This window comes from Bufo gargarizans, chromosome 5 (genome assembly GCF_014858855.1).
Source record: "Bufo gargarizans isolate SCDJY-AF-19 chromosome 5, ASM1485885v1, whole genome shotgun sequence".
NCBI lineage: Eukaryota > Metazoa > Chordata > Amphibia > Anura > Bufonidae > Bufo > Bufo gargarizans.
The window spans coordinates 146,921,457-146,936,080 of NC_058084.1; the positions used below are offsets into that span (position 1 = coordinate 146,921,457).

General features: G+C 44.5%; 1 long non-coding RNA gene across 1 annotated transcript; it reads right to left on the minus strand.

Moving 5' to 3' along the window:
• Positions 1-1,872: 1,872 nt before the first annotated feature.
• Positions 1,873-14,623, minus strand: LOC122938800. The gene is made up of 3 exons (XR_006390055.1): positions 14,499-14,623; positions 13,387-13,556; positions 1,873-2,139 (listed from the first exon to the last, which is right to left on the minus strand). It is a non-coding gene; the product is annotated as an uncharacterized LOC122938800 (long non-coding RNA).
• Between the last annotated feature and the right edge of the window lies 1 nt (position 14,624).

Below are 14,624 nucleotides of genomic sequence, written 5' to 3' on the forward strand. Positions count from 1 at the left end.
TAGGATCTTCTGTCTGTTCCACAGAGGCTGAAGGTCCCTGCTCTGGTTCCACAGAATGATAGGACTGTGTTTTAAATGCCATCAATGCTTGCATCAGCATCGCTTTGGTCTGGTTTGTTGTGTCCAGTCGTCTCTCCGCACAGAGGACTAGCAGATCAGCTTTGGTCCTGTTCCTATACACTTCTGCCATTCTAGTAGCGTTTTTCTCAAATAAAAGACAGGAAAGAAAACAAGAGAAGGGGGGGGGGGGGGGTCTGTTCTGCACAAATGTATGGTAACTGTCGTATCCTTCCCAAGGGATACTCCAGCCCTAAGGCTGGGCTCACACCTGAGCTGTAAAACGCTCGACAGGCAAGAACTAATGATTCCCTATGGGCATGGTTTTCACCTGAGCGTTTTACAGCGCTGTAAAACGCCCTACTCCCCAAGAAGTACAGGATGCTTCTTTGGGGCATATTGTCGTGCGTTCCCGCCCATAAACTTCAGCGTTTCTTGTTTGCTCATTTAAACCTGCTGCACGATATATCAAAAAAATAATCGAATCGCGATAATCGCCAAATGCAATATGGCGATTTGGCCGACCCGAAAATGCTGCGATTATATATGAAGTGGCCCTGCGCACATAACTGGCTTTGTGTGTAAAGTTTTTTACTACTGTCTGAAACAAGCTCTCTCCTATTGATAAAATGGCCAGCCTCTGTACTCGGCCGGCGCGTGACTGACGTCACTTAGTAACGCTCCTGCTTCCTGAATTAAGTGGGAGGAGCGTTACTAAGTGACGTCAGTAACGCACCGGCCAGCTCGCTGACGCTCGCTGCAGTGCATTCATAGTGGAAGTGAGTACAGAGGCTGGCCATTTTATCAATAGGAGAGAGCTTGTTTCAGACAGTAGTAAAATACTTTACACACAAAGCCAGTTATGTGCTGCAGTTTAGGACACATGAGGGGACACATAGGGCCATGAGGGGGACCAGCATAAGATACTATATGTGTGTCTTATGCTGGCCCCCCTCATGGCCCTATGTGTCATAGAACACATCCCCTATAACTAGTGCCATCCACAGATCCACCCCATTACAGCGTCATCCACAGGTCCCCCATAAGTGTCCTCCACAGATCCCCCATAACACTGTCCTCCACAGATCAATCACACAAACAAGCATATTACGAGCGTTTCCTAAATACAAAAACACCCAAAATACGCCTCAAAAACGCCTGTAAAATGCGCATACCGAATACGCTCAGGTGTGAACCAAGTCTTAAGTGTAAGAATACTATCCCACCGCTTGCCACCAATCTGTCACAATCCCTACTCTCGGATCACGTCACTGGGGTGAATTATACTAGTGAGCTCATCAAGTTACCACAGAAATTCCCACCCACCTATTCTAGGTAACGGAATTATGCTAACTTACTCCCCTAGATTCTAACACCCCAATATTTTCTATTACAATAGCTGCCACCACCTATACTATATAAGGCAATAGGGGCCTATACTCACATATTCTCTCAACCCAAATTTAACACTGTAACACAAAAGTTATCTATATGGGACCTAAAATCCTCTGAAACACTATTGGGAACGTTATTCCCTCCAAAAGAGCAAGTTCTATAAGACCACAAGGAAAGGACTAATCAATTTTTTAATTGAATACACAATAGTGCAGTGCAATACAGAAAGAAAGTGTCAGATAAAAGATAAAAATATACATACAATAACAATGCAGTAAGGCCTCATGCACACGACCGTTCCGTTTTTTTACGGTCCGCAAACCGCAGATCTGCAAAAACGGAAGCCGTCCGTGTGCCTTCCGCAATTTGCGGAACGGAACGGGCGGCCCATTGTAGAAATGCCTATTCTTGTCCGCAATATTTGTAGAGAAAACCACGCACACTCTTGAGAGTTTAGATATGCCAAGTGGGTTTATTGTGAATCATACACTTCAAACTGTGAAGTAGGTGCCAGCAACATTTGCAATAATAAGCAAGTAAATGATTCTGCTGGTAAAATTACAAGATACTGCCCCAGTCGGGCGTTAATTGCTCCGTTTCAATGAAAATAATGTTGCGCCGTGAGTCATATGGAGAGTTGCAATGTTTCAGACGTTTCGGTCATATGAGACCTTTATCAATAGATCGCTGAAAGTGTAAAACATAAGATGAGAATCTGAGGCATATAAATGCAAATCGGTGATGAAGTGACATTTAACAAGAAATATGCAGGTCCGACACAGATTGGTTAAATAACAATAGCTTGTGAGAAATTGCCTGGATACAGGTAGGTCATAGAGAAGGACAAAATCGTGCTATCTAGAGTAAATTAGCATATAATCAGAAAATAAGGGAAAAAGAGGAGAATAATGTAGCAGAATGCAGCTGCAGTTAAAGTTTGCTGTTTTTTCTTCACTCCCCCCTCCACCAAAATTATTTAGAAAACGCAATCAAAAAGTCATACACACCCTAAAATGGCATCAATAATAACTACAGATCCCAGTCCTATACAGTATCCTTGATGCCATGCAGTTCCTATTCCCATACAGTATCCATGATGCCATGCAGTTCCTATTCCCATACAGTATCCATGATGCCATACATTGTCCCCAGGTGGCATATAACCCAACACTTACATGCCTCTTAGGGACAATGTCACCACTGAGGCCAGTCATTGGCTGCAGTGGTACAAATGACCCTGTCCAGACTGGAAATTCAGTAAAGACATCCACAAAGGAAGCATGAAGCAGGCGACTATAGATTTCCTCACAGGTACCACTCATGCCAGTCATTGGCCGCAGTGGAACACATGACCTATCCGGACCTGAAGTCTGGTGAAGGGGGGTTAGCTCTTCTCTGGGGGTCATTCTCACAGATACGGCTTCAGGACACCAGGTTTCAGGTCCAAACAGTGCATTTATTGTGCCACACCAGCAAAAACAAAACAATAAACACTCGCCCGTCCAGGCTCTAACTAAACACAAAATTCTTGACTCACTGCCCGTGCCAGGCTCTAACTAAACACAAAATTCCTGACTCACCTAAGTCACCGTTCACACCCTGTGAACACATACAGCTTTTTCAGCCAATGTCCCACAGCCTCCTGGCTGTACAGGGCACAGTACGCCCACTGTCTCCAATCCAGTGTCTCTTGCGGGGGATTGGGGCTCAATAGTCCGCCTGACTATGGCCCTGCGACCCTCCCAGGCGTCGCTTTGTCACCCAACTCCAGGCAATCTCCCAGCCTTGTGGTCCCTCGGCCTTGCCCAGCTGAGACCACACAGACAGAGCCTCCAGGCCTATGTCCACAGGTAACACACTCCCCCTCCTGACACCCTGGGAGGTGCTTTATGCCAGCCTGATTACTTCCAGCTTGTCTCACCTGTGGTGCCTCTACCCTGTGTGAGACCTGTCACTGTCTCACAACAGCCACAGAGCAGTGTGGAGCAATTGTTTATAGATTTCTTCACAGATGCTGCTGGTTGGGGGGATAAAAAAAAAAAAAAAAGGACAAAACACAAAAATTGAAAAACCCCTTTAACCCCTTCCTAACATGGCAATTTTCAGTTTTTGCCTTTTCATTCTTCACTCCCTATCTTTCTGGAGCCATAACTTTTTTTATTTTTCCTTTCACATAGCCACATGGGGGATTGTTTTTTTTGCGGGACAAGTTGTACTTTCTAATGGCACCATTTAATATTGCATAGGATGCAGTGGGAAGTTGGAAAAAATCCAAACGGGCTGAAATTGGAAACAAATACAATTCTGCCACAGTTTTATGGGTTTTCTTTTTCTAAAAAAATTGACATGTTCCCTCCATTCTCCGAGTCAGTAGGATTGCAACACCACCACATTTGTATAGTCTTTGTATGTGTTTTTATACTAAAAAATGATTCATTATTATTGTTACTGCATTATTGGATCTGTGTGAGGGATCATTTTTTGTGGGATGATCTGTAGTTTTTATTGATAGCATTTTGGAGTGTGCATGACTTTTTGACCACTTGAGGAGGTGAAGCAACGAAAAAAGGTGACGTGATATTTTTTTCCATTTCCTGTTTGCTATAAATACTTTTATATTTTGATAGCACAAGCATTTTTGGACACAGCGATGCCTTTTATGTTTCTTTTTGGAAAAGGGGGGTAATTTGTATATATTTTTCTAAAAAAAAATACTTTTTTTTGGCCCCCAAGGGGACCCCAACATGCAATAATTAGTTTGCCATTTGTATTAAGTCATGCAATTGACTTAATACATTCCTTCTGCATCCGGCAGTGCCGGATCCAGAGAATAATGGCTGGCTGTTCTCTGCCAGAACAGAACGCTGGAATTCAAACTGGAGATGTGAAAGCCTTAGACCCCTTTCACACACGTTAGTTTTCCGCACGGGTGCGATGTGTGAAGCAAACACGTAGCACCCACTCTATATCCTGACCCATTCATTCACAAATGGTCTGTGCACATGAGCGATTTTTTTTAACGTATCATTTCTGCTTTGCATAAGAATCACAGCATATTCTATATACAGTTAGGTCCATATATATTTGGACAGAGACAACATTTTTCTAATTTTTGTTCTGTACATTACCACAATGGATTTGAACAAAACTATTCAGATGCAGTTGAAGTTCAGACTTTCAGCTTTAATTCAGTGGGTTGAACAAATGATTGCATAAAAATGTGAGGAACTAAAGCATTTTTTAAACTGAATTGCCTCATTTCGGGGCTAAATAGTAATTGGACAAATGTAATATTTGTAAATAAAATGTTAATTTCTAATACTTGGTTTAAAACCCTTTGTTGGTAATGACTGCCTTAAGTCTTGAACTCACGGACATCACCAGACGCTTGTGTTTCCTCCTTTTTAACCTCCTCAGGACCACCGCACGCAGGATTGCGTCCTGGCGGCGGCCCTGTTGTTCCTCCTGGATGAGACGCGAGATTTTGTGCAGAGCCGGCCCGCACATGCGCAGTGCGGGACGGGAATCGTTACATCCGAAGTTCGTCACCAGCCTGCCAGCCAATGATCAGCGCTGGCAGGTTGGTGACTTTAAAAAAATAAAATCAGAAGCCATTTAACACCTTATATTTATAAATATAAGGTGCTAAATAGCTTCTGTGCTCCTCTGCTGGTCCTTTTCGTCTGTTGGTCTCAGCAGAGGAGCACACATCACTGTGAGTACACCAAACACTACACGTAGCGCCCAGATCACCCCCCATCACCCCAATTAACCCCTTGATCACCCCTGTCAATCACTTGTGAAAGGGGAAAAAGTGATCAGTGTAAACTGTCACATTTTTTTTTTCACTAGTATTGACGGTTAGGTTTTAGGTTAGTTTAGGCCCCTTTGTTAGGTAGTTAGCGTCGGTTAGCGCCCAGCCCACCGCAGTCACTGATTCGCTGATTAGCGTATCGCTAATCAGCATTGGTACTTTTATAGTATCTGTAAGTGATCAGAACTGATCACGGTCAGATCTAGAATAGTATTAGTGTCACCTTAGTTCGCCCTCCACCCAAAACGCAGTGTTTACCTGATCAGGCCTGATCGGTCGCCCACACGTGCGTTCACCCACGCCCGCCCCGCCGCAGTGACAAAAAAATTTATTTATTTTTTTATCACTGCACAATCACTTTACAAGTGCTGCGGCGATAAAAAAATAATAAAAATAATATAATAAAATCATATTTTTTTATCAATCGCAGCGGCTTCTGGTACTTCGCTAGCCTCCAATTTGTAAGACAGGCTTGCTTTTTTTCTTGGGTAGTCTCAGGAAATAACCCCTAAATTTAGTTGACCAAATGGCAAGTAAGGGGTATTTTTCTGAAGAGGCCTACAGGCTTCTGACCCAGTCGGATGAGGAGTAGGAACCCTCATCTGACGAATCCAGCAGGTCAGAATACAAACCTGTAGAAAGCAGTAGCAGTCTGACCCAAAGTTCGGACGATGAGGTTGAGGTCCATGATACCACCAGGCGTACCAGGCCCAGTGTTGCTAGACCACAGGTTGCGCAGGATCCGCTTCAAGGGCAGCAGAGTGGGGCTGGCGCTGTCGGATTACGTGATGAGGCATGAATTGCGGTCATATTGGTCCACAAACCCAATTCATCACATGCCCATGTTCTCTGCTGCCATGTCCAGGACACGATTTAAGACCAGCCTGCATTTCCTGCACTTTAGTGACAACAGCATCTCTCATCCCAGAGGCCACCCTGCTTTTGACCGGCTCCACAAAATTCAGCCCCTCATAGACCACTTTAACACCAAATGTGTAGATTTGTATACCCCTGAGCAAAACATCTGCATGGACGAGTCCCTTATACATTTTACCGGGCGCCTTGGCTTCCAACAATACATCCCAAGCAAGCGCGCCCGGTATGGGGTCAAATTGTATAAGCTCTGTGAAAGGGCAACAGGCTATACGCATGAGGGTAAAGATCAGATCCTGGAGCCGGCCGGTTGTCCTGACTACCTGGGGAGCAGTGGGAAGACAGTCTGGGACTTGGTAAACGTTGAAGTGTAGAAGCAGCACTTTGTGGTCTCAAGATATTGCGTTAATCGATGCAGCAGCCTAGCCGTAGGCCCTTGATCCATCAGGCCTTGGAATACATATGTAGAAAGGAAGATGGCTTCGGCAGCATATAGCAGTATCAAAATTCTTTATTCGTACCTCCAGACACAAATGGCAACGTTTCGACTGTTCACCAGTCTTTATCAAGCCTAATGACACCATTGCTGGTAGGCATATATATACCCCCCCATATTAAAAAACACACCCCACATTGCATCAACATAGCCAATCAATACATAATGGGAAGTATCTGTGTAGATTGCTACTTACCACAACTGACATGACCGCCAACTCCGTCATGTGCGCCTCGGCGTGCTGTCACCTCCAATGCGCAGCCGCAACTCACCGGCTTTGCATACCGGAAGTGTCATCCGTCGCCATGACTCCGGCCGGGACTGACGCCTCCAACCAATGAGCTACTAGAAGCCATCATTGTCGTCATCACCTGCGCGACTATCACGTGATATCCACGTGACATCTAAACGGTGCGCACAACCGTGCGTCAATCTCGTAGGTCACATGGATAGCGCAGCCAATGGAGACACAGTGCAGACATCGGAGCCATGGTAACGGCGACGCCGTGCTCAGCGCAACTTATCATGTAGAGATGTATATAATCCATATACAAAAATGGATAAAAAATGTGCATAATCCATATGAACAAGTGGGTGGATCAATACCATTGGGTCACAGACCACAATAGTGATCGCCACATTATCAACAGATAATCAGAATATGCACATGCATACATCCACGGAGATGGAGACAATGTACAGTGTAGCAACAAGCAATCATGCCAAGTCATCATATACAGAATACAATCTCCAGAGTATCAAAAATCACACGTGTATGAAGGGCATTGTGACATATAAGTATAAAAAATCCCTATAATAGGAATGTGTAACACATATAAAAACATGATGTCCCTATACTGAAGAGGACAATCCAGCGACCCATATCAATCGATGGATGTGACGTTAAACTCTAAATTTAAACCATAGGGTTGAAGGGATCTAAGGGTGTGGATCCACTTAAGTTCCTTTTTCCTAAGTATGCCCTTCCTATCACCACCCCTTCTCAGATACCCAACGCTGTCGATTGCTCGAAATCTTAGTTGATTAATGGCATGTTTGCAATCAATAAAATGTTTTGCAACCGGTTTGTCAATGGCTCCTGTTCTTATAGTGCTTTTATGCTTATTGATTCTTTCCCTCAGTTCCATTGTGGTTTCACCCACATATATTAGGCTACAAGGACACTGTATCATGTAAACCACATCTGTGGATTTACATGTGTAGTGTCCCTTAATTTTAAACCGTTTGCCACTATAAGGATGAGTAAAACCATCGCCTCTCATGATGCAACTGCAGTTGCAGCAGGAGAGGCAAGGGAAATTACCATTCTTAAGTGGAGCTAATCTTTTCTGTTTGTCTATATCCTTACCCCCTATGTCCGCTTTAACCAATCTATCACGTAAATTGTGGGTCCGTTTGTATGACATCATTGGGGGGACAGAGAATTCCTTAACTGTTGGTAATCCTTTCTGCAGGATCTGCCAATCCTGACGTAGGATGGTGGCAATTTTGCTACTGTCGCCCCCAAAGATGGACACAAATGGAATACGGGCTGTCTCTTGTTTCTGTGGTTTCCTTATCAATGTGGCCCCACGTTTCATGGATACAATCCTATGTTTGGTACGGTTAATTAATTTATTGGGATAGCCTCTCTTTGAAAATTTCATGCACATCTCATCGATTCTATAATTAAATTGGGTATCGTCAGATACAATTCGACGTACCCTGAGTAGGTCCAAGTAAGAATATGGATACCTCGCTAAGACACATGTATGTTTATACTGATGAGGACATTCAGCGACTTATTAATGTCGATGGTGGTGACGTGACCTTTTTAAGTTCCCCTTCGGTTGATATCTTAAAACGCAAAGCTGAACAAGATCTTAAGAGATTGAATACTATGGAATTACATCTAATCACTCTGAGAGAGTATTACAAACAGCAACGAATACCAAGGGGCCTCAGGTCCAATCTTCGCCCGAATCTATTCCCTACCAATGGCGAATTTTGTAAAGCTTTTGAAGCGATAAATAATCAATACTCTTTTGAGCTGATGTTACTGAATATAGATTTTCTACAGAAAGAGGTTGACAACCTAAAGAAAATCACAACCGATTTGGAAATCCAGATTCGGGACCTTGTGAGTGTCGAGGAGTTTACAACCTACAAAGACAAGACGACTCAACATGTTTCACGGCATAAATCGGAAGTTGAACACATCAAAAGAGATAAGTGGCACAGAGATTTAGACGATTACCAATCCGGTAAAGTATACAATTGGCAGGCATCTCAACCACAAAGATTCAACAGGCGTAGACGTGGGAAACGCTTTGATCAAGGCAAATTTGGCTTCAGCACTGGTGAATCTGATTCCGCTGATGAGTCAGGTGCGTCTAATTTTTTAGGCCATGGCCGAAAAAGAGGCGAGGGCGATACAGAAGGGGCGGTAGGAGACACCATCGATCCAGCAAGAGCCCTTCCCCCAATACCAATGGAGGCCTCATCCCATACACAGGGGCGAATAACGAGGCGCGGGCTACGGAAATGATGAACTTAGTTGTGAACATTTCATCTTCTCAACTTGATAATATACAAACCAGTGTATTGAGCCGGGGTCTGACATTTTGTCCCACAACCCCACGGGACTGGTTCGAGCTTGAGCTTGACTTACAAAAGTTCTTTAGACGCCTGAGATTGAAAGCCTTTTTTTCAACGAGAAATATGGATACATCTAGTTGCAAACCAATTGTATCTACTGATATGCTTATGTGTAAAAACTTTGAGTTACGTAACAAAAGTCATTTTTCTCCGCCGCAAAACAATCATGTGGTTGGAACATACATCAGCTTTGTCAGGAAACGAATTGATCAATTGAGGGAAGATAGTACCGATCAGTTCAGACATAATCTGTCCCAAGATGAGAGGCGGGCTTTGTCTGAACTAGAACATAATAAACAATTGACGATTAAGCCAGCTGACAAGGGGGTGCCGTGGTCGTTATGGATACCTGTAAATACATTGAAGAGATCACACGACAGGTAGGGGATGCTAATGTTTATGAGATGTTGAGCAAAGATCCTAAGTTTGATATAGCATGTGTTATAGGGGTGTTATTGGATGAGGCTCGCAGTCAAGGAGTCATCGATGATGAACTATATAATTTTTTGCATGTGAGCCATCCGATTACCCCTGTAATATATGTTCTACCGAAGATCCACAAGAGTTTAGTGGACCCCCCTGGCCGACCTATTGTGTCGGGCAGGGGTTCCATCTTCAATCCCATATCCATCTTTTTGGATAGGGTATTGCGGATCCATGCGACCACGGCCCCCTCCTATGTCAGAGATACTGGCCATTTCTTGACTAAGTTAAATTCACTTGTTTTGCCGGCCGAATTTTTACTTGTAAGTTTCGATGTTGTATCGTTGTATACATCCATCGATCACTCTTATGGTTTAAATGTCGTCGATGTGGCCCTGGCCAGCACGGAGCTCTCTCCTGGGGCGCGCCGGCTGATCCTCGCCCTCTTGGAGGTGGTCCTGAGGAGAAATTATTTTCTCTTCAGGGACACCTTCTACCAACAAAAGCGTGGTGTGGCGATGGGGTCCAATGTGGCCCCCACCTACGCAAACATCTTTATGGCGGAGGTCGAGGATCGGCTGGTGTATCGCTCCCCTTTTTTTGAGAGAGTTCTGTGATGGTGGCGCTACATCGACGACATTTTCCTGATATGGACAGGCACTATACCTGAGCTGGATGATTTCCATGTGCACCTGAATTCTGGGGTCCGGGACCTGCAGTTCACCGTGATGCATTCTGCCCGTGAGCTGCAGTTCCTTGATGTCCGAATTCAGGTGCACAATGGAAGGATCAGTACTGATCTGTTCCAGAAACCTACAGACAGGAATACCCTGTTAATGTATGATAGCAACCACCCTCAGACCATGGTGAATTCTCTCCCGTGGAGCCAACTACTCAGGGTACGTCGAATTGTATCTGACGATACCCAATTTAATTATAGAATCGATGAGATGTGCATGAAATTTTCAAAGAGAGGCTATCCCAATAAATTAATTAACCGTACCAAACATAGGATTGTATCCATGAAACGTGGGGCCACATTGATAAGGAAACCACAGAAACAAGAGACAGCCCGTATTCCATTTGTGTCCATCTTTGGGGGCGACAGTAGCAAAATTGCCACCATCCTACGTCAGGATTGGCAGATCCTGCAGAAAGGATTACCAACAGTTAAGGAATTCTCTGTCCCCCCAATGATGTCATACAAACGGACCCACAATTTACGTGATAGATTGGTTAAAGCGGACATAGGGGGTAAGGATATAGACAAACAGAAAAGATTAGCTCCACTTAAGAATGGTAATTTCCCTTGCCTCTCCTGCTGCAACTGCAGTTGCATCATGAGAGGCGATGGTTTTACTCATCCTTATAGTGGCAAACGGTTTAAAATTAAGGGACACTACACATGTAAATCCACAGATGTGGTTTACATGATACAGTGTCCTTGTAGCCTAATATATGTGGGTGAAACCACAATGGAACTGAGGGAAAGAATCAATAAGCATAAAAGCACTATAAGAACAGGAGCCATTGACAAACCGGTTGCAAAACATTTTATTGATTGCAAACATGCCATTAATCAACTAAGATTTCGAGCAATCGACAGCGTTGGGTATCTGAGAAGGGGTGGTGATAGGAAGGGCATACTTAGGAAAAAGGAACTTAAGTGGATCCACACCCTTAGATCCCTTCAACCCTATGGTTTAAATTTAGAGTTTAACGTCACATCCATCGATTGATATGGGTCGCTGGATTGTCCTCTTCAGTATAGGGACATCATGTTTTTATATGTGTTACACATTCCTATTATAGGGATTTTTTATACTTATATGTCACAATGCCCTTCATACACGTGTGATTTTTGATACTCTGGAGATTGTATTCTGTATATGATGACTTGGCATGATTGCTTGTTGCTACACTGTACATTGTCTCCATCTCCGTGGATGTATGCATGTGCATATTCTGATTATCTGTTGATAATGTGGCGATCACTATTGTGGTCTGTGACCCAATGGTATTGATCCACCCACTTGTTCATATGGATTATGCACATTTTTTATCCATTTTTGTATATGGATTATATACATCTCTACATGATAAGTTGCGCTGAGCACGGCGTCGCCGTTACCATGGCTCCGATGTCTGCACTGTGTCTCCATTGGCTGCGCTATCCATGTGACCTACGAGATTGACGCACGGTTGTGCGCACCGTTTAGATGTCACGTGGATATCACGTGATAGTCGCGCAGGTGATGACGACAATGATGGCTTCTAGTAGCTCATTGGTTGGAGGCGTCAGTCCCGGCCGGAGTCATGGCGACGGATGACACTTCCGGTATGCAAAGCCGGTGAGTTGCGGCTGCGCATTGGAGGTGACAGCACGCCGAGGCGCACATGACGGAGTTGGCGGTCATGTCAGTTGTGGTAAGTAGCAATCTACACAGATACTTCCCATTATGTATTGATTGGCTATGTTGATGCAATGTGGGGTGTGTTTTTTAATATGGGGGGGTATATATATGCCTACCAGCAATGGTGTCATTAGGCTTGATAAAGACTGGTGAACAGTCGAAACGTTGCCATTTGTGTCTGGAGGTACGAATAAAGAATTTTGATACTGCTATATGCAGTCTGGGACTTGGTGTCACCCTTATTTGGCAAGGGGTACCATCTTTATGTGGACAATTTTCATCTTTATGTGGACAATTTTTACACAAGTGTGCCCCTCTTCAAGCATTTGTTTCTAGAACAGATTGGCTGCTGTGGCACCACGCGACGTAGTCGCCAGGGCTTCGCCCAACGTCTTGTTACCACCCGTCTTGCAAGGGGGGAGAGGGCTGCCTTGTGTAACGAAGAACTGCTTGCGGTGAAATGGAGAGACAAGCGTGACGTTTACATGCTCTCCTCCATTCACGCAGACACGACAATACAAATTGAACGAGCAACCAGTGTCATTGAAAAGCCCCTCTGTGTCCACAACTATAATTCGCTCATCGGAGGGGTGGACTTCAATGACCAGATGTTGGCTCCTTAGTGTCCCGCCGCACCAGACGCTGGTATAAGAAGGTGTCTATATATTTAATTCAATTGGCTCTGTATAATAGTTTTGTTCTCTACAGTAAGGCTGGCAAAACAAGATCCTTCCTGAAATTTCAGGAAGAGATCATCGAGAACCTCCTGTATCGAGGAGGTTCCGTGGCCCCAACCACCAGTGTAGTGAGCCGTCTACACGAGCGACATTTCTCCAATGCCGTTGCTGGTACCTCAAACCAAGCGCCAAAATGTTGTGTCTGTAGCAGGAGTGGAATAAGGCGTGACACCCGCTATTTCTGTCCTGACTGCCCTGACTAACCTGCCCTATGCTTAGGGGAGTGTTTCCGGAAGTGCCACACACTATTAGTATAGGGATTGCGTCACACAGGACAGGCACACAGGGCTCTTAGGGCCCTTTCACTCACAGCTGCTGCAAACGTCTCCTTTCACCTGGGACAAAGTGCATAATGTACTTCTCCACATCTCTGGGCGATTTCCGCTTTGCACATTGTCCCATGGGGAAAGAGAGGTTTGTCCTATAAAGGTAAAAAAAAAAAAAAAAAAAAATCACAGGTAAGCAAAAAAGTTAATGTGCAACAATGTAGCGAAGACCAAAGAAATGTGCGGCACTCACCGAAGCGTTCAAAGTGTTTCTTTTTATTCAATCCTTCATGTCGGACGAACAGGTGGGGTTCTGGGGCGGACAGGCTCCTGCAGATGGATGGCGGCTACGGACGTTTCGCACAGTATATTGCTCTTTGCCTGTCCGCGGGGTATTTATACTGCCCTGGCATTTTAGGGGCCCTAAAGGGTGAGAAGAAGTCTGGAATCCAAATGTCTAAAAATGAACTCCTAAAAGGTACTCATTGGAATTTGGGCTCCTTTACGCACCTAGGCTGCAAAAAAGTCTCACACATGTGGTATCGCCGTACTCAGGAGAAGTAGGGCAATGTGTTTTGGGGTGTCTTTTTGCATATACCCATGCTGGGTGAGAGAAATAGCTCTGTCAAATGACAACTTTGTATAAAAAAATTGGAAAAGTTGACTTTTATAGAGATATTTCTCTCACCCAGTATGGGTATATGTAAAATGACACCCCAAAACACATTCCCCAACTTCTTCTGAGTACGGCGATACCACATGTGTGACACTTTTTTGCAGCCTAGGTGGGCAAAGGGGCCCAAATTCTAAAGAGCACCTTTAGGATTTCACAGGGCATTTTTTACACATTTGGATTCTCAAGCCCAACTATGCATATCTGGGTAAAATTTGGGATGTTGTGTTTCACAATAAAATAATACTTTAGATGCATTGCATATGAATGCTGCATAATTTTTTAATTGACTGGCAAGTCCTTTGCAAGCACCAACAGACACAAGAGTGCAGCGCTTATCTTGCTGAAATAAGGGAGGCCGTGGTCACAAACTCCGTGGCAGTAACCACTTTGGATGCTGTGGACCCACATGCGGTTTACGTCTACGCCAGGATTACAGTAGCATACAACACCTTGTGAAAGGGCCCTTGAGGGTCAACCGGAAATGTATAAAAATAAATACTTAGGACAGAGAGGGATTTATCAAACCTGGTGCAAAGGAAAACTGGCCTAGTTGCCCATAGCAACCAAATCAGCTTCCTCCTTTCATTTTTCAACGTTACCTTAAAAAATGAAAGCATCTATCTGATTGGTTGCTATGTGGGTCTGATAAATCTCCCCCTGTGCCCGGCCTGACACCCTGGAGCACTCACATGCTGTGTAACGTCCCATACTGACGTGGTCCTGGCACACGGTGGCCCCGGTACAAGCCCAGCCTGGCCCCGCACTCCTCCCATGCCCATGTGATAGCAGCGGCTGGAGTCTTCCACATCCATAGA